Raw genomic sequence first — 18,859 nt, forward strand, 5'->3', positions numbered from 1 at the left:
TAGAAGAACCGGAGATCAAATTGCCAACATTCGTTGAATCATAAAAAAGTGAGAGAGTTCCAGAAAAACATCTGCTTCGTTGACTACACTAAATCCTTTGTGTGGATCACAACAAACTGTGGAAGATTCTTTAAGGAGATGGGAATACCAGACCACCTGACCTGCCTCCTGAGGAATCTATGCATGACAAGAAGCAACAGTTAGTGCTCGCTTCGGCAGCACATATACTAAAATTGGAACGATACAGAGACGATTAGCATGGCCCCTGCGCGAGGATGACACGCAAATTCGTGAAGCATTCCATATTTTTACTTACGCAGCTCAATTCCAGAAAAATAAACGACCCAATCAAAAAATGGGCCAAAGAACTAAATAGACATTTCTCCAAAGAAGACATATGGATGGCTAACAAACACATGAAAAGATGCTCAACATCACTCATTATTAGAGAAATGCAAATCAAAACCACAATGAGGTACCACTTCACACCAGTCAGAATGGCTGGGATCCAAAAATCTGCAAGCAATAAATGCTGGAGAGGGTGTGGAGAAAAGGGAACCCTCCTACACTGTTGGTGGGAATGCAAACTAGTACAGCCACTATGGAGAACAGTGTGGAGATTCCTTAAAAAATTGCAAATAGAACTCCCTTATGACCCAGCAATCCCACTGCTGGGCATACACACCAAGGAAACCAGAATTGAAAGAGACACATGTACCCCAATGTTCATCGCAGCACTGTTTATAATAGCCAGGACATGGAAACAACCTAGATGTCCATCAGCAGATGAATGGATAAGAAAGCTGTGGTACATATACACAATGGAGTGTTACTCAGCCGTTAAAAAGAATTCATTTGAATCGGTTCTGATAAGATAGATGAAACTGGAGCCGATTATACAGAGTGAAGTAAGCCAGAAAGAAAAACACCAATACAGTATACTAACACATATATATGGAATTTAGAAAGATGGCAATGACGACCCTGTATGCAAGACAGCAAAAAAGACACAGAGGTGTATAACGGACTTTCGGACTCAGAGGGAAAGGGAGAGGGTGGGATGATTTGGGAGAATGGCATTGTAACGTGTACTATCATGTAAGAATCATTTCGCCAGTCTATGTCCGACGCAGGATACAGCATGCTTGGGGCTGGTGCACGGTGATGACCCTGAGAGATGTTATGGGGAGGGAGGTGGGAGGGGGGTTCATGTTTGGGAACGCATGTATTGTCACCCTGCTTTTTAAACTTATATGCAGAGTATATCATGCGAAATGCTTTGCTGGATGAAGCACAAGCTGGAATCAAGATTGCCGGGAGAAATATCAACAACTTCAGATATGCAGATGACACCACCCTTATGGCAGAAAGTGAGGAGGAACTAAAGAGCCTCTTGATGGAAGTGAAAGAGGAGAGTGAAAAAGCTGGCTTAAAACTCAAGATACAAAATATGAAGATCATGGCATCCAGTGTCATCATTTCATGGCAAATAGATGGAGAAACAATGGAAACAGTGAGAGACTTTATTTTCTTGGGCTCCAAAATCACTGCAGATAGTGACTGCAGCCATGAAATTAAAAGATGCTTGCTCCTTGGAAGAAAAGCTATGACCAACCTAGACAGCATATTCAAAAGCAGAGACATTACTTTGCCAACAAAGGTCCGTCTAAAGCTATGGTTTTTCCCGTAGTCATGTATGGATGTGAGAGTTGGACTATAAAGAAAGCTGAGCGCCAAAGAATTAATGCTTTTGAACTGTGGTATTGGAGGAGACTCTTGAGAGTTCCTTGGACAGCAAGAAGATCCAACCAGTCCATCCTAAAGGAAATCAGTCCTGAGTATTCATTGAAGTACTAATGCTGAAGCTGAAGTTTCAATACTTTGTCCAAGTGATGTGAAGAACTGACTCCTTGGAAAAAACGCTGAGAGATTGAAGATTGAGAAAGATTGAAGGCTGGAGAAGGGGACGACAGAGAATGAGACGGTTGGATGGCATCATTGACTCCATGGACATAAGTTTGAGCAAGCTCCAGGAGTTGGTGATGGACAGGGAAGCCTGACGTGCTGCAGTCCATGGGATCGCAGAGTCAGACATGACTGAATTCAACTGAACTGATACATAAGAAGGAATCAAGACAAGAAAAAGCAAAGAAAAAAAAAAAGATTGCTGAAGAAGTAACCGTTCTACTAAGATGTTTGTGTTAGGTAAGACTTAATAGTTACAAATGAAACAGGCCAGATGCAAATTACCTTTAGCAAGAAAGTGAGTTTTATGATAGTTACTGAGGTGTTTCATCAAATTCAAGCACAGAGAAGCATCAAGGCCCCAGGTAGCACCAGTGCCACTACTCTGGTGCTGTGGAGTTCCCCTTGCTTCAGTCACTGCAAACAGGCTTTCTCTGTGGTGGGAGACAGGACTGCCATCACAGCTAAACTTTCCATCTTGCAGCTTTTACATCTGAGAGACTCTGCTGATGCTTTCTCTGGTTCTAAGTTCAAAAGTGCAGAAACATCTACACTCATCAGGATGGATTCTATTAAAAAAAGGAAATCGTTATAAGTGTTGAGGATGTAGAGAGATTAAACCCCTTGTGCACTGTTTGTGGGAATGTCAAATGGTACAGCTGCTGTAGATAAAAATTCCGTGTTCCTAAAAATTTAAAAAGAGAATTGCCATCTGATCCAGTAATTTCATTTCTGGGTATATACCCAAAAGAACTAAAAGGAGGGTCTTGAGGTTTTTGTACGCTCACGCTCATAGCATTATTCACAGTAGCCAAAAGGTTAAAATAATCCCCACTGTTCATCGATAGATGAACAGATAACCAAAATGTGGTATATACATACAATGGAATGTTATTCAGCCTTAAGGAAGGGAATTCTGACATATGCTGCAGCCTAGATGAACCTTAAGGATATTATGGTAAATGAAATAAACCAGTCCAAAAAAAAAATTGTACAACTCCACTTACATGAGGTATCTGAAGTAGTCAAATTCACAGAGGCAAAAGGAAGTTGCCAGGGCCTGGGGCAAGGAGGAAATCGGGAGTTGCTTAATGGGTATAATTTCAATTCTGCAAGATGGAAAAAAGCCTTGGAGATTGGCTGCACAACACTATGAAATGCTTAACACTACTGAACTGTACACTTAAAAATGGTTAAGATTGTAAATTTTATGTTATGTATATTTTACCACAATTGAAAAAAAAGTTCCCAGGAAAGGGGTTCATTAACTCAGCTTGGATCTGGTCCTACCCTGCAGCCCATCAGCCAGGGTAGGATGGAGTCTTGAAAGAACAGGTTAGTTCCCATGGAAACTAAGTAGATGGAAGTGGAGCGATTTCCAGAGGTAGGAGCAGGGGAGTTGCTGTGAGGGAGGGTAACTGGACGCACGAGCAGTGAGTACACTGTGGAGAAACTGCCTCCTAGTCAGCTTGTTTTTCTAAGCAGCAGCGGTGATTGTGCTCTGTCCAAACCACTGGGGTATCATTTGCATTTATTTTCACCGTCAGTCATCTGTCACAGTCACTCCTTACAGACATACTTAGCTCACTGTGATTTAACAGAGTTACATATCTCATTAGTCTTTGCCAAAAATCTTTGAAGTAGTTTCTACAAATGAGGAAACAAACTCACTGTTCAAGTGACTTAATGTCGGGTGTCAGCTGTGAGGGACTAAAAGCCAATTCGAAATCATTTAGGAGTAAAGAAAGGTTTACTGGCTCATGGAACCTATGAACAAGTTAACAGCCAAAGCCCCTCCTGAAAGGCTGGTCAGGTGCCTGTGGTATCAGGAGCAAGTGCCGCCAGGGACTCGGGCACCACCAGCACGGTCTGCCCCGCCTTTCCCTGCTCTGTGTGCTGACTTCACTCTCCTCCACACCCACCGGTTTTCTTCAAATGATTGCTGGAAGCTTCTATACCTCTCACATCAGAAGTGGCCCTGAGCCCTAAGGAAGGACTCTTGAGTGGAGCTGAATTCTGTTGTCCGCCTCCCACTCCAGATTAATCAAGAGGACTGGTCACCTGAGAGCGAGGCAGCTCATTGTAGAGCCACGTGACCAGCATGGGGCTTGAGGGGAAAACAGTTTTCAGAAACATTGGTGCTGCCTAGAGAGAGCAGTCGGTGTCTGCACCAGTGACACCGAGCAAGTCAAGTGGCAGGTGAGAGCAGTCCTCAGTGGCGTACATGCATGGACACGCACGCGTGCACACACACACACTGCTGAATGCTTTTCATGCAGACGAAGGCCCTTTGTGTGCGATGCCCACACATGCACACAGCCCTCTGTGCAAGGCAAGCACATGCGCGTGCACGCACACACACACACACACAACACTGCTGAATGCTTTTCATGCAGATGAAAGCCCTCTGTGTGCAAGGCCCCCAGGACAGTGTATCTCACGTGTGAGGCTGGGGTCACCCTTTGAGTCACCAGATTTGGAGTGATGAGCCATCTGAAAGACTAGTAAGAGAACCATTTAGGCCTGTATTTTTGGTCTGAGGTCCTTGTTAATTATGAAGGGGATAGAGGGATACAGACCATTGTATAAATGTCATTTGTGGATTCAGAAATGTATCTGTGTCCTGCTAGATCGGCATGATGAGGTAGAGTTCGTGAAAACTGCTGAGTGGTTGATGGAAGATGGAAGTGCCAGTCCACCTCCTCAGACGTTCACAATCAGAACTCTCACGTGCTTCTTAGACACTGCCTTCTTGATAATGACCCTCGTGCCTTTCAGGTGTTCTAAATGTGAGCACATAGAGCAGGGAATTCCGTGAGCATCTGGTTCAAACTTAATTTGACTGTGGATCCTTTTGTTTGTTTTTCTCATTCTCTAAAGAAAACGTCACCTAAACTCCAGTCTATATAATACAGATAGGAGCAGATTGGCTTGGGGTCTGGGTGGGTCACAGAGGACTCTGGACTGTCGGATTCACTCCCTTCTCCTGTGGAACGTACTTTGAGAATCACTGATCTAGAGCAGCCGTTTTATTTCACAGATGAAAAAATTGAGGCTCAGAGAGGCTAAGTGGGTCCCTGAAAACAGCACAAAGAGCAGCAAAGCTGTTACTGGAAGCCTGGTCTCCTGGCTTCAGAGCTGTGTTCTTTCTACTGTTCGATGCTGCTTCTAGCTATTTGGAATGAGCACTCCAGCAAAGTAGTTGTATTTTCCTTAATGGCAACCCACTCCAGTACTCTTGCCTGGAAAATCCCATGGACAGAAGAGCCTGGTAGGCTGCAGTCCATGGGGTTACTAAGAGTCAGACACGACTGAGCGACTTCACTTTCACTTTCAGCACATGATAACTTGAATTGGACTAACATAAAGGCAAGTAGAGAACTTTGGGAGCCTAATCCAATAAACAGATAAAAGCTTTACGGTTAGCAACATATGTTTAAATTGTCTGACAGACTTAATAGGTGCTTCAATTCAGTTCAGTCGCTCAGTCATGTGCGACTCTGTGACCCCATGAATCGCAGCACGCCAGGCCTCCCTGTCCATCACCAATTCTGGAGTTCACTCAGACTCGCATCCATCGAGTCGGTGATGCCATCCAGCCATCTCATCCTCTGTCGTCCCCTTCTCCTTCCCCCAATCCCTCCCAGCATCAGAGTCTTTTCCAATGAGTCAACTCTTCGCATGAGGTGCCCAAAGTACTGGAGTTTCAGCTTTAGCATCATTCCTTCCAAAGAAATCCCAGGGCTGATCTCCTTCAGAATGGACTAGTTGGATCTCCTTGCAGTCCAAGGGACTCTCAAGAGTCTTCTCCAACACCACAGTTCAAAAGCATCAATTCTTTGGTGCTCAGCCTTCTTCACAGTCCAACTCTCACATCCATACATGACCACAGGAAAAACCATAGCCTTGACTAGACGGACCTTAGTCGGCAAAGTAATGTCTCTGCTTTTGAATATACTATCTAGGTTGGTCATAACTATTCCCCATTTAGGTGCTATAGATGTATCAGTGAACAGGACAATTCTTGTCTTCAAAGAAGTTCAAGTCTTCCAGGCTGTTTCAGTGAATGTGATAAATGCTGTCTGTAAGAGAGATGATTGTACCTGACCCAATTCAGAGGAGCCTGGGGAGACTTTCTGAAGAAATGACATCTAAGCAAACCCCAGAAAACTTGACAGGAGTGAGTCAGATAGGGGAATGTTAGGAGAAAGGCTGGCAAGGTCTGTAGGCTTTAGGTCATAGACGGCCATGTGAACCATTAACTCCAAGATAACAACCTCAGTGGGTTTACTGGAGAAATCACTCTGAACTGGTTGGAGGCAGCTAGAGGCAATAGAGGCAGGGGGATGGTTCTAGTGTCAGTATTTACCAGGTAGAATCGACAGGACTTGATGACTGGTTAAATGCTGGTGATGAGGCAGTAAAAAGGGTCCTTTGGCCAATATGGAGAGCACTGGAGGAAGAGAATGCCTGAGGATTGGGTGGAGGCATCGGACGAGTTCCCTTTGGAACTTGAGATTGACCTGTCTGCAGAGAATCCTAATGGGAGGTACTGTATGGAATTGGACATTCAGGTTGAGCCTGGAGAGAATTTGTGTTGAGGGAGGTGTGACTAGTTCAGGTGGGACAGTCAGGGAAGACCCTCTGAGGGATGACACCACCTGAGTGCGGAATGCTGTGGGCCATGCCTTATTCTAATTGCTACTGGAAAGCATTGAAGAGGTCTTTTTGGTTTGTCTTTTGTTTCTTCTGTTTGATTTTAGCAGTGGAAGAATATAATCTGATTTGCAAGTTAAAAGATCAATTTGGCTGCTGTGTGGAACATGGACTCTAAGGATAGGGAATGTGGAAGCAGGAAAAAGATGTTCTGGCTGGAAGCCTGCAGTTCAGAAGTTCTGAGTGGGTTAATGGTTAATGTTACCTGCCTCCCTGCCTTGGGACATCCCCTCTCCAGTTTATCTAATCCCATTCATGATTAGATGTGATCACGTAAATTAGAGATCACTTTTACTTAGACATCTTTCTGTGGAAAAAGGAATCAGAGAGTCCAGCCCACTGTGAGATAAGAAATCCTGCCTAGCTGATTAGACAAGTGTAGGCTGAGCCAATCAGACTCCTCCTCCTGAGGATTTCAAATTACAACTCAGTCTTTGCTGAGTAAATCAAACAAGGAAATGTAATGTTTGAGCATATACACAAAATAAATATTGGTTGTATGAATGGGTGCATGGCAAAAAAGATCTGCAGAGAAAGAGGAAAAAAAGCAGATGTGCCAGGGAGGCCCAGACTAGGAGAGAGAGCTTACTGCAGGCTTCTCACCCACTTCCTGGTTTCTGACCCTCCCAGGCCTCAGGGGCTTCCTGGGGTTCCTGGACACCTCCATTTCCTTTTGAAAACTCCCAGTTTTGCTTACGTGAATTTCTTTAAAGTGCAGTTCAAGGAGCCCTGCTCCAGGGTGTGCACCCTGTTATTGCTGCTGTCCAGGTGGCTATGATGCTCTTCTCACCTGCAGCTGGTGGGGTCCTTGTTCCCCATGGCCTCACCAATTTCGGGCTTCCTTACCTCTTTTCTCCCCCCCTAGTTGTATAGTCCTATAATGTTGTCTTAAGGCAATTGAATTTGTACTCACTTGATTCACTAGTGAAAGTAAGTGAAAGTGTCACTCGCTCAGTCATGTCCGAATCTTTGTGATCGCATGGACTGTAGCCCACCGGGCCCCTCTGTCCATGGGATTCTCCAGGCAAGAATACTGGAGCGGGTTACCATGCATGCCCTTCTCCAGGGGATCTTCCCGACCCAGGGATCAAACCTGGGTCTCCTGCAGCGCAGGCAAATTCTTTACAGTCTGGCATTATTCTGAGATAATTTGTATTCATCTTGTTTACAGTTTAAGCCCTCTCTGAGTGAAATCCAGTTTCACACATACTTATTTAGTTATCTGAAAAATAAGTATGTATTTGGTTTCATGTTGTTTTTATTGGTACACGTATTTCCCCATATACTCTTTCTTCCCTTTTTACAGTCTACAGAAGATAAAACAAATCAAGCCAGTCATCAAGCATCTGTGGACTTCCCACTGATGTCAGCCCTGGAGATATAAGCGGAGGCCGTCAGGGCTCCCCGTCCCCCACCCCCTTTTGCACCCCCTGTGGAAGCTGGTTTCGCTGGACCTCCTCTCCTCCAGGGCCACAAGCCCTCCCTGAAAGATCTCAGTGATCTCATCTACTCCCAGGCCTCGGCTCCCACTTGTTTTGCAGGAAGAGCCGGCTTTGGTGTTTGCTGTGTTTTTATGATATGTGACTTTCACCCTATGCACTTTGTATTCAGAGTTTGAATGTTTGGTTTAACTCATGGGAAACTCCACTGAGTTATTTTTGTCCCTGTCAGAAACACTGTGGTTCTGTCGCCAGGTGCCCCGAGGTGCACCGGCTCGGGCATTACACTGTGTCTCCAAGGGGCCAGTGCATCCGTCGGAGCTCACGCAGGTGTGGCGCCAGAGCTCACCTACTTGGACTTCTGTCCTGTGCGCTGCCCTGCAAGGCCCTGGCAGCTGTGAGGCTGCCTGTGCCACCAGAGGTGACACACTGGGCACCTCTTGGGAGGAGTCAGGTTTGCCTCTGCCATCTGGCCTAAGCCTGCCACCCAGTCCAAAGAGGGATATGAGGAGTTTGGGGGGAAATGGATACATGTATATGCATGGCTGCGTCCCTTGGCTGTCCACCTGAAACCATCACAACATTGTTCATCGGCAGTTGTTGTTGTTTAGCCACTGAACTCTTTGGCAGCCCCTTGGAGAGGAGCACAGTCAGTGTCAAGAGGCTGCCCAGCGGCTGGGTCAGGCTGTGCTGGGACAGTCAAGCCCACGTCGGTCACCATCCATGGCGCTCTGCATCCGCCCTGCCATCACCTGTGCTGAGGAACGCAATCCCCGTTCTGCTCCTCACTTGCCGGTGAAGTCCTTCTCTTAACGGCTGCCTGCTGTTGCCCTGGAATCAATCACCCAGCAGGAGGTTGGGGCCCACCCATGCCGTGCCCCAACCGACCCATTTCCTGTGGACACTCATTTTCCACAACAGCTCAGGAACCTTATAAGCCTCATAAAATGAAAAGGGTGGGATCCTGTCACTGAGTATCAGAGGTGTAGGACAGTCTTCAGAACAGACACTGAGGCTGTGACCTATTTCCCATGGCTACACGCCAAGCCAGAGAGAGCCCCTGGGAAGGAGCAAGAGCTGAGTTGGAGTCATCACTGTACCCCTAACACATGGGTGGTGCTTGGTAGACGTTTATTATGTTGAAAGAATGAATGAAAATCACAGCCTAGTGAGGAAGACGGATCCACAAGCACATCATTATAGTACAACCCAAGCGCTGAGATAAAAGAGGGTGGAAGAGGAAAGGGGTCCAGAGACACAGTGATTTCCCGAGGCTGTACCAGGACCGCGGCCCAGGTTTCTCATGCTCCCTGCTCCGGAGCACAACGGGGGCGGGTGGGTGCTTGGGGGGCATCAGCCCGCCTGTGCTGCCGTCTCTGGGCCTGGCTGCAGCTGCTGGGCTCTGGGTGCACGACCCAGACTAGGAAATGGGTTCTCCCTGCCCTGCTTTTGCTGTTGGGCTTCAGATACGCCAGTCCATTTCTGAGCTCATCTGCCGCGAGAACCAAGAGCTGGTCATGTTTGGCCATGTGTTTTAGGAAGTAGACAGTGAGGCCCAGAGAGGAAGAGAAGCTTGCTCTCCTCTCCATGTTTCCCCCACCACACCCCTCCCCCCCAATATTTATTTATTTATTTAGCTCCTTTGGGTCTTAATTGTGGCATGTGGGCTCTTCGTTCAATCATGCAGGATCTTTCACGGAAGTGCACAGACTCGGTAGCTGTGGCGTGCGGGATTAGTTGCCTCACTGCGTATGGGATCTTCGTTCCTCAACCAGGGATCGAACCCACATCACCTGCATTGCAAGGTGGTTCTTCACCACTGGACCACCAGGGAAGTCCCCTGCCCCATGGCTTTAAGGATCCTGACCTTGTTCCCTTGAGGCCTGGTTGCCCGCTACCCTTGGGTTCCTTGAGACATCTCTGAAGACTTGTATTAAATTCTTCTCTTTTATTCAACTTGGCTGAGCGGTTTCTGTTCTGTGCAGCCAAGAGTCTGGGCTAACATTTACCTCACTGATGCCCCATCACGCTCTCAGTAAACACTTCCACGCCTCGCACCTTGCCCCACACTTTGGTCTGAGAGCTTTACATGTAATAACTTGCTAAATCCTCATAACATTTCTCTGAGGTAGGTAGCACTGTCCTCTCTCATTCTCAGATGTGGAGACTGAGGCACAGAGCGGGAGCTGTGCCTCACACAGCTAGGAGGTGGTGGAGCTGGGATTCACTCACATCCAGGCAGAGCCCACGCCCAACATTGCACTTTTACCATATTTTGTTGAGCTGAAGTTTGTATTTTTAGACATCTTTAATGCATTCTCTTGGAAGAATTTCGTTCTAAATGCTAACCACCACCAGGAGCCCTGGGTCCTAAATGACGCTGGGTGGGGCCGAGAGTCCAGACCGCTCTGTCTGCCCCCAGGTCCTGCCTCTCCTTTGCCGGGCCTGGCAGAGGAAGCGCGGGAAGGAGCTGCCAGGCCAGGGCTTGGCGGCAAAGCTGCTTGTGCGCGGGAGGCCAGAGCCACGCCCTGGCACCTGGCAGGCAGCCCGGCCCCACCGTTGAGAAAATACCTGGAACAAAGGAATCCTCCCGCCACAACTGGCCGCCTCTCCTGTGCCTGCAGCGCCCAGGCTGAGGAATCTGACCTCCGGGCCAGCCCAGGCCAGGTCCTTACATGGCCTCAGGAGGCCCAGCCGGGAATACCTGCCTGGCTCTCTGCAGTGGGCATCCCATGGGGAGCTCTTCTTCTCACCCCATTTCCACCCAGGGGCCCTTTGGGGCTGCCTGGACTTCCAGTTACTGCCACTCTGCCCCAAGGTGTCTTCAGATTGTCCCAGGAGAGTGAAAGGTAGAGGACTCTGGACACCCCCTCAGGGTAGTGGCGTAGTTCTTGGGGGACATATCTTGGGCAAAGCTGGAAGCTCCTCAGAGGGGAGGTCCAGCCTCCTGAGGGGTAGCCAGCCGATGGCCCATCCCTTCTCCTTTCTCCCCTCCTTCCTGTGAGCAAGATTTCAGGAGCATGAATCTGGGCAAGAGACCACCTCACCACAGCTCTTTCGTTCAGAAAACCCCGGAGCCCCAGGTCCAGCTCCCAGTCCTAGCCAGCAGCGCACCTTTCCCCACCTCGTGCCCTAGTGACCACTGTCATCCGGACTGCTGAAGCCCGAGTGGTGCTTCTGATGGTTCAGAAAAGGAAGCTGCTTTCTCCAGGTGGACACTTCCTCTCTGGTGGAGCCTTCCTCCAGGGCCCCCAGCTGTGCCAAGTGGAGCAGGGCGTGGAGCTGGACTTCAACCCCCACTTGCTTCTTGTTTCTGTGTGTGCAGATCCAAGCTGCAGTGTCTTATGCAGAGCAACAAGGCCTGGGAGGAAAATCCCCGACCGTGACCCTCGGCCCCTGATTCCCAGGCCAAACCCTGTTCCCCTGACCTGGATATTCCCTGGGCTGGATGAAGGAAGGCCATTCCAGAGGTGGTCCCTCTTCATGGGCCCGAACCAGCTCTAGACAGCAGGGCAAGGACTCAGGAGAGGTTCCCTAGAAAAAGTTCCCAACACCACTGAGAGAAGCCTTCTCCCAGGCAGCGCCTGGTTCTGGTCCCTCTTGTGCTCCTAACTGGCTCTGCCACCTGGGTCGGTCACTATCCCTCCCTCACCCAGTTTATCCCATCGTAACATGAGAAACGGGAGGTCAGATCCCTGATACCAAGATCTCTCACCAGAAAGAAAGGCTGGAAGTTCAGGCAAACAAGGAGCCTGTGTCCGGATGTCTGGCTTCTCTCTGCCCCCTGGTGGACACAAGCAGCCTAGCACCCAGGGGGAAACGTGCTATGTGCCAAATCATTTCAGTCCTGTTCCACTCTTTGCGACCCCATGAACAGGTATGACCTGACTCAAATGCCTTATGATTATATAGTGGAAGTGAAAAATAGATTCAAGGGATTAGATCTGATAAACAGAGCGCCTGAAGAGCTATGGACGGAGGTTCATGACATTGTACAGGAGACAGGGATCAAGACCACCCCCAAGAAAAAGAAATGCTAAAAAGCAAAATGGCTGTCTGAGGAGGCCTTACAAATAGCTGAGAAAAGAAGAGAAGTGAAAAGCAAAGGAGAAAAGGAAAGATATACCCATTTGAATGCAGAGTTCCAAAGAATAGCAAGGAGATAAGAAAGCCTTCCTCAGCAATCAATGCACAAAGAAATAGAGGAAAACAATAGAATGGGAAAGACTAGCGATCTCTTCAAGAAAATCAGAGATATCAAAGGGATATTTCCTGAAAAGATGGGCACAATAAAGGACAGAAATGGTATGGACCTAACAGAAGCAGAAGATATTAAGAAGAGGTGGCAAGAATACACAGAAAAACTATACAAAAACGATTTTCATGACCCAGCTAATCGCGATGGTGTGATCACTCACCTAGAGCCAGACATCCTGGAATGGGAAGTCAAGTGGGCCTTAGGAAGCATCATTACGAACAAAGCTAGTGGAGGTGATGGAATTCCAGTTGAGCTATTTCAAATCCTAAAAGATGATGCTGTGAAAGTGCTGCACTCAATATGCCAGCAAATTTGGAAAACACAGCAGTGGCCACAGGACTGGAAAAGGTCAGTTTTCATTCCAATCCCAAAGACAGGCAATGCCAAAGAATGCTCAAACTACCACACAGTTGCACTCATCTTACACGCTAGTAAAGCTCAAAATTCTCCAAGCCAGGCTTTAACAGTATGTGAACTGTGAAATTCCAGATGTTCAAGCTGGTTTTAGAAAAGGCAGAGGAATCAGAGATAAAATTGCCAACATCCTCTGGATCATTGAAAAAGGAAGAGAGTTCCAGAAAAACATCTGTTTCTGCTTTATTGATTATGTCAAAGCCCTTGTGTGGATCACAATAAACAGTGAAAAATTCTGAAAGAGATGGGAATACCAGACTACCTGACCTGCCTCTTGAGAAACCTGTATGCAGGTCAGGAAGCAACAGTTAGAACTGGACATGGAGCAACAGACTGGTTCCAAATAGGAAAAGGAGTACGTCAAGGCTGTATATTGTCACCCTGCTTATTGTACATCATGAGAAACAGTGGGCTGGATGAAGCACAAGCTGGAATCAAGATTCCCGGGACAAATATCAATAACCTCAGATATGCAGATGACACCACCCTTATGGCAGAAAGCGAAGAACTAAAGAGCCTCTTGATGAAAGTGAAAGAGGAGAGTGAAAAAGTTGGCTTAAAACTCAACATTCAGAAAACGAAGATCATGGCGTCTGGCCCCATCACATCATGGCAAATAGATGGGGAAACAGTGGAAATAGTGACAGACTTTATTTTGGGGGGCTCCAAAATCACTGCAGATGGTGATTGCAGCCATGAAATTAAAAGACACTTGCTCCTTGGAAGGAAAGTTATGACTAACCTAGACAGCATATTAAAAAGCAGAGACATTACTTTGTCAACAAAGGTCCGTCTAGTCAAAGCTCTGATTTTTCCAGTAGTCATGTATGGATGTGAGAGCTGGATTGTAAAGAAAGCTGAGTGCCGAAGAATTGCTGCTTTTGAACTGTGGTGTTGGAGAAGACTCTTGAGAGTCCCTTGGATTGCAAGGAGATCCAACCTGTCAATCCTAAAGGAAATCAGTCTTAAATATTCATTGGAAGGACTGATGCTAAAGCTGAAACTGCAATACTTTGACCACCTGATGTGAAGAACTGACTCATTGGAAAAGACCCTGATGCTGGGAAAGATTGAAGGTGGGAGAAGGGGATGACAGAGGATGAGATGGTTGGATGGCATCACCGACTCGATGGACATGAGTTTGGGTAGGCTCTGGGAGCTGGTGATGGACAAAGAGGCCTGGCGTGCTGAAGTCCATGGTGTCGCAAAGAGTCGGACACGACTGAGTGGCTGAAATGAACTGAATGTAGCAGATGTAAGAGATGCCAGCTCGATCCCTGGCTGGGAAGATCCCCTGGAGGAGGAAATGGCACCCCACTCCAGTATTCATGCCTGGAGAATCCCATGGACGGGGGAGCCTGATGGGCTACAGTCCATGGGGTCGCAAAGAGTCGGACACGACTGAAGTGTCTTAGCACACGCCCTACAAGTAGTCCACTTTATTAGCTTTTTATGTATCCTTTTCAGGTGAGTAAATACAATCAAATACAGATATGCATTCTTATTCATTCACACCTCTCTTTTACTCAAGGGAGGACATACTATACTCTGCATCTTACCTTTTTCACTTAAAAAAGTGTTTCGGGGACTCCTCTGGTGGCCCAGTGGCTAAGACTGTGCTCCCACTGTGGGGGCCCTGGGTTTGATCCCTGGTCAGGGAACTAGATCCTGCATGCTGCAACGAAGATCTGGTATGGGCAAATAAATAAATAAATAATTTAAAAATATATATTATATTTTAAAAGGTGTTCTGTAGTGTAATCAGTCCATAGAGAGCTTTCTTCTGTGAGCTTTCTAGTACATGATGGGGTGTAGCAGAGTTTATCAGCCAGTCCCTTCCTTATTACATTTGGGCTATTTCCAGACTCTGGCTATCACAAACGAGACTGTAATGAATGATCTTACCAACCCAGGGCTGATGATTAGGCAAGAGTGTCAAGGGCACAGCAAGGGCAGGGCTGAACCAATTGTTAAAATATTTAAATGCTTGTGTGCTGCTGCTGCTAAGTCGCTTCAGTCGTGTCTGACTCTGTGCGACCCCATAGACAGCAGCCCACCAGGCTCCCCCGTCCCTGGGATTCTCCAGGCAGGAACACTGGAGTGGGTTGCCATTTCCTTCTCCAATGCATGAAAGTGAAAAGTGAAAGTGAAGTTGCTCAGTCGTGTTCGACTCTTCGTTACCCCATGGACTGCAGCCTACCAGGCTCCTCCGTCCATGGGATTTTCCAGGCAAGAGTACTGGAGTGGGGTGCCATTGCTTTCTCCTGAAATGCTTGTGTGGTGCCTGGTAAATAGTTACCACTGCATCTGTAACAATCAATATACTTACAAAACTCTGCTTGAATTCTTCAGTTCAAGCTGTGGTTGCAGGCTGACAGGACCTCCTGGTTGATTAGCAATGTCAGGACCAGCTGGGAGGATGGCCCATGCTGCAGGGGGACTCTGTGGCTGCACTGAGCCTTCTTTACAGAACATTTTGTATTTTAGAACATTTGCCAGTTTATCATTCTCATCTAATTATCTAGCTTCTACTGCTTGTATATATTTTAGTTTCCACTGAGCTTTTATTGGTTCATTTTCATTCTTGTTCAGTAAGATCCATGCGCTGCTTTGATATCTGTAAATTTAAGACTTAGAGTAAAATGTTAAAAACAAACACCAAAATGAAGAAACAAGAAATGTTGGATGGTTCTGAACATTTCTTTTAAATAGTTTAAATGTGAATCTTCCTTTCCCGGGAGGAAGAAGAAACAACCATAATCCATCACAGCTTGGGGTAGCTTTTTATTACTGTGTCCAAATCTACCGAGACTGGAGAATTTATTGATATGCAAGAATCAGTACAAAATCAGACAAATAATTTGCATTTCTAGAATAAAAATATTGATAGTTTTGTGCTCCAGATTATTATGGGCTGGGTACATGTGCTAAATCACTTCAGTTGTGCCCGACTCTTTGCAACCCCATGGACTGTAGCCTACCAGGCTCCTCTGTCCACGGGATTCTCCAGGCATGAATACTGGAGTGGGTTGTCATTTCCTTCTCCAGGGGATCTTCCCAACCCAGGGATCCAACCAGCATCTCTTACGTTTCCTGTATTGGCAGACAGGTTCTTTATCCTAGCCCCACCTGGGAAGCCTGGGTAATTCAGACCTATCTTATTTTTGAGGAAAAGTTGGACATAATCACTTAAAAATCATTTTACCTAACACCTGAATGGGTTTAAATGAGTCCATTGGGAATTCCATGGTGGGCTGATGATTAGGGATCCATGCTGCCACTGCAAAGGGCATGGGTTTGATCCCTGGTTTGGGAACTAAGATCCCACAAGCAGCTTGACCACGAAAAAAGAAAGAAAGAAAGAAAGCACCTCAACTCCATACCATCACAATCCCTGAAATTGTACTAAGGGCATCCTAGATTTCAAATTTCTCCAGGTGTTTGACAAAAGCAAAACTGTAAGTCCCTTCTGGACTTAGTCTCTGGAGGGAGATAAAACTACTCTCAGCCTGAAATTGTTTCTATAAGGAATGTTCCAAATACAGTGACGACCCAGTACATGCACATACGTAAACACAAACAACAAGCACATGAGGAGTTAACGTGAACAAAATCAGTGAACAATAGATTAAAAAAAACCAGACCTCAGAGGTTTCAGATATTGGATCTATAGACATGTCTATTGTATTTTTCAAGTGTTTTTCTTTGGGGTTATTTATTTTTATTTTTTGGCTGCACTGTGAGGCATAAAGGATTTTAGTTTCCTAACCTGGGACTGGGGCTTCCCAGGTGGCACCATGGTAAAGGTCCCACTTTACCATGCAGGAGACTTAAGAGATGTGGGTTTGATCCCTGGGTCAGGATCCCCTGGAGTAGAAATGGCAATCCACTCCAGTATTCTTGCCTGGAGAATCCCACAGACAGAGGAGTCTGGTGGGCTCCAGTCCATTGGGTCACACAGAGTCAGACATGACTGAAGCAACTCAGCACACAGCACGCAACCAGGGATTGAATCCCTGCCCCCTGCAAGGGAGGCACAGAGCCCTAACCACTGGACTGCCAGGGAAGTTGCCCTGTATTTGTCTTTCTCTGTGTGACTTATTTCACTCAGCATAATGCCCTCCAAATCCATCCACGTTGTTGCACATGGAAAATTTTGTTCTTTCTCATGCCCCTGTAGTATTCCATTGTATATATGTACCATATCCTCTTTATCCATTCATCTGTTGATGATCTTTTCGATTGCTTCCATACCTAAGCAATTATAAATAAAGCTACTACGAAAATTGGGGTGCATGCGTGTTTTCAAATTATTTTTTTTGTTTTTTTTTCAAATATGTACCCAGGATAGAATTGCTGTTTTTAGCTTTTTGAGATACCTCCATGCTGTTTCCCACCGTGGCTGCAAGGGCCCAGCGCTTTCTGAAACAAGCAGCAAGCCAGTCTCATCCCCTGGAGAATGAATGGGCGCATCAGCCTCCTGTGGTCTCCTTGACCTGCCCTGTCATCTTTGTGATAAGCTGCAGAGACTGCTCGGTTCCAGGTAGTTTGATTGAGTCCAGCAAGGATAGACAGGGGCTCTCAGGGCCCAAGGTGGCTGCCTTTCCCAACAATACAACCCCTCAACGCTCCACATTTGTAAATGAATTCGAATTTTCACATGAATAGAACATCCTATCAGAAACTCAGATTAGACCCCATCAGCAGAAGCCCAGTCAGCCATATGAGGCCAGGCTGCACTAGTGACCTCATTCACGAACTCCAGACTCCTGGATTCAGCCAAACATGTAAGTCCCAGAGGGATAGATAGGGGTTGTTTCAGATAACCTGAGCTTCCTTCTTTGTGCTGTAGGGGGACTGTTCTGCTTAAAAGAAAGTGAAGTCGCCCAGTCGTGTCCGACTCTTTTCGACCCCATGGACTATAATAGCCCACCGGGCTCCTCCATCCATGGAATTTTCCAGGCAAGAGTACTGGAGTGGGTTGCCATTTCACTCAGACTATGGCATTAATTCAAATTTACATGCATACAACCATACATCCACGAGAGAGTGTAAAGCTAGACTCCTAGCCATTGCAACCACACAGGAGAGCTCAGACTGACCTGCTGACCTCGGACTTGTGCCATCTCTGTGGCTTGGTGGCTAAAGTAAAAGGTAGGTCTCTGGTTTTTTTTTTTTGGCCGCTCCATGCAGCTTGTGGTACCCTAGTTCCCTGATCAGGGATCGTGCCCCTGCAGAGGAAGTGCAGAGTCCTAACCACTGGACCCTCAGGGAATTCTAGGTGGGTCACTGATTATGGTCTTGGGATCCTGGTCTCTGTTGACAAGGTATGACTCACACTGCTATACAGAACTGGGGGTCCCTAGAACTACCCTTTATCTGGGAACCCAACAAAGAAAATGTGACCCCAGGGGCAGGGCAATTGTCATTAATTACAGAGGGTGATAGGTAAGTCAGAAAGCATCCCCATCCCTAGTGGGGAAGCATTCATGCCTCACTCTCCCCCACAAGCAAACATATGCCTCCAAGACTTTTGGGCTAACAGAGTGGTGCCAAGTTGGAAGCTATACATGCAGAGGTTTTCAAGCTTCCCTGGTGGCTCAGAGGTTAAAGTGTCTGCCTGCAATGCAGGAGACATGTGTTCGCTCCCTGGGTCAGGAAGATCCCCTGGAGAAGGAAATGGCAACCCACTCCAGTATTCTTGCCTGGAGAATCCCATGGACGGAGGAGCCTGGTGGGTTACAGTCCACAGGGTCGCAAAGAGTCGGACACGGCTGAGCGACTTCACTTCACTTCACTTCACTTCACTTCAAGGGACTTAGGGCCAAGGACCCAGCACATTTTGTTGGAGCAAGTCAAAGAGGTTATTTGAACAAAAGCAGAGCATATAATGAACTTCAACTTTGGGACTTCCCTAGTGGTCCCCAGTGGTTAAGGCTCTGAGCTTTCACTGCCAAGGGCAAGGGTTCAATCCCTGGTTGGGGAACTAAGATCCCACATTCAGCATGGCCAAAAATAAAATAAAATAATAATAAAGGAAACAAACCTCCAGACTCAGCATTCAATG

At 46.9% G+C, this 18,859-nt stretch overlaps 1 non-coding gene across 1 annotated transcript; it reads left to right on the forward strand.

Annotated features, from left to right (window-relative positions):
• Positions 1 to 203: 203 nt before the first annotated feature.
• Positions 204 to 310, forward strand: LOC128045924 (U6 spliceosomal RNA). Its single transcript, XR_008199246.1, has one exon. It is a non-coding gene; the product is annotated as a U6 spliceosomal RNA (small nuclear RNA).
• The last annotated feature ends 18,549 nt before the right edge of the window (positions 311 to 18,859 follow it).

The sequence above is a fragment of the Budorcas taxicolor genome, chromosome 3, assembly GCF_023091745.1.
Source record: "Budorcas taxicolor isolate Tak-1 chromosome 3, Takin1.1, whole genome shotgun sequence".
Classification (NCBI taxonomy): Eukaryota; Metazoa; Chordata; class Mammalia; order Artiodactyla; family Bovidae; genus Budorcas; species Budorcas taxicolor.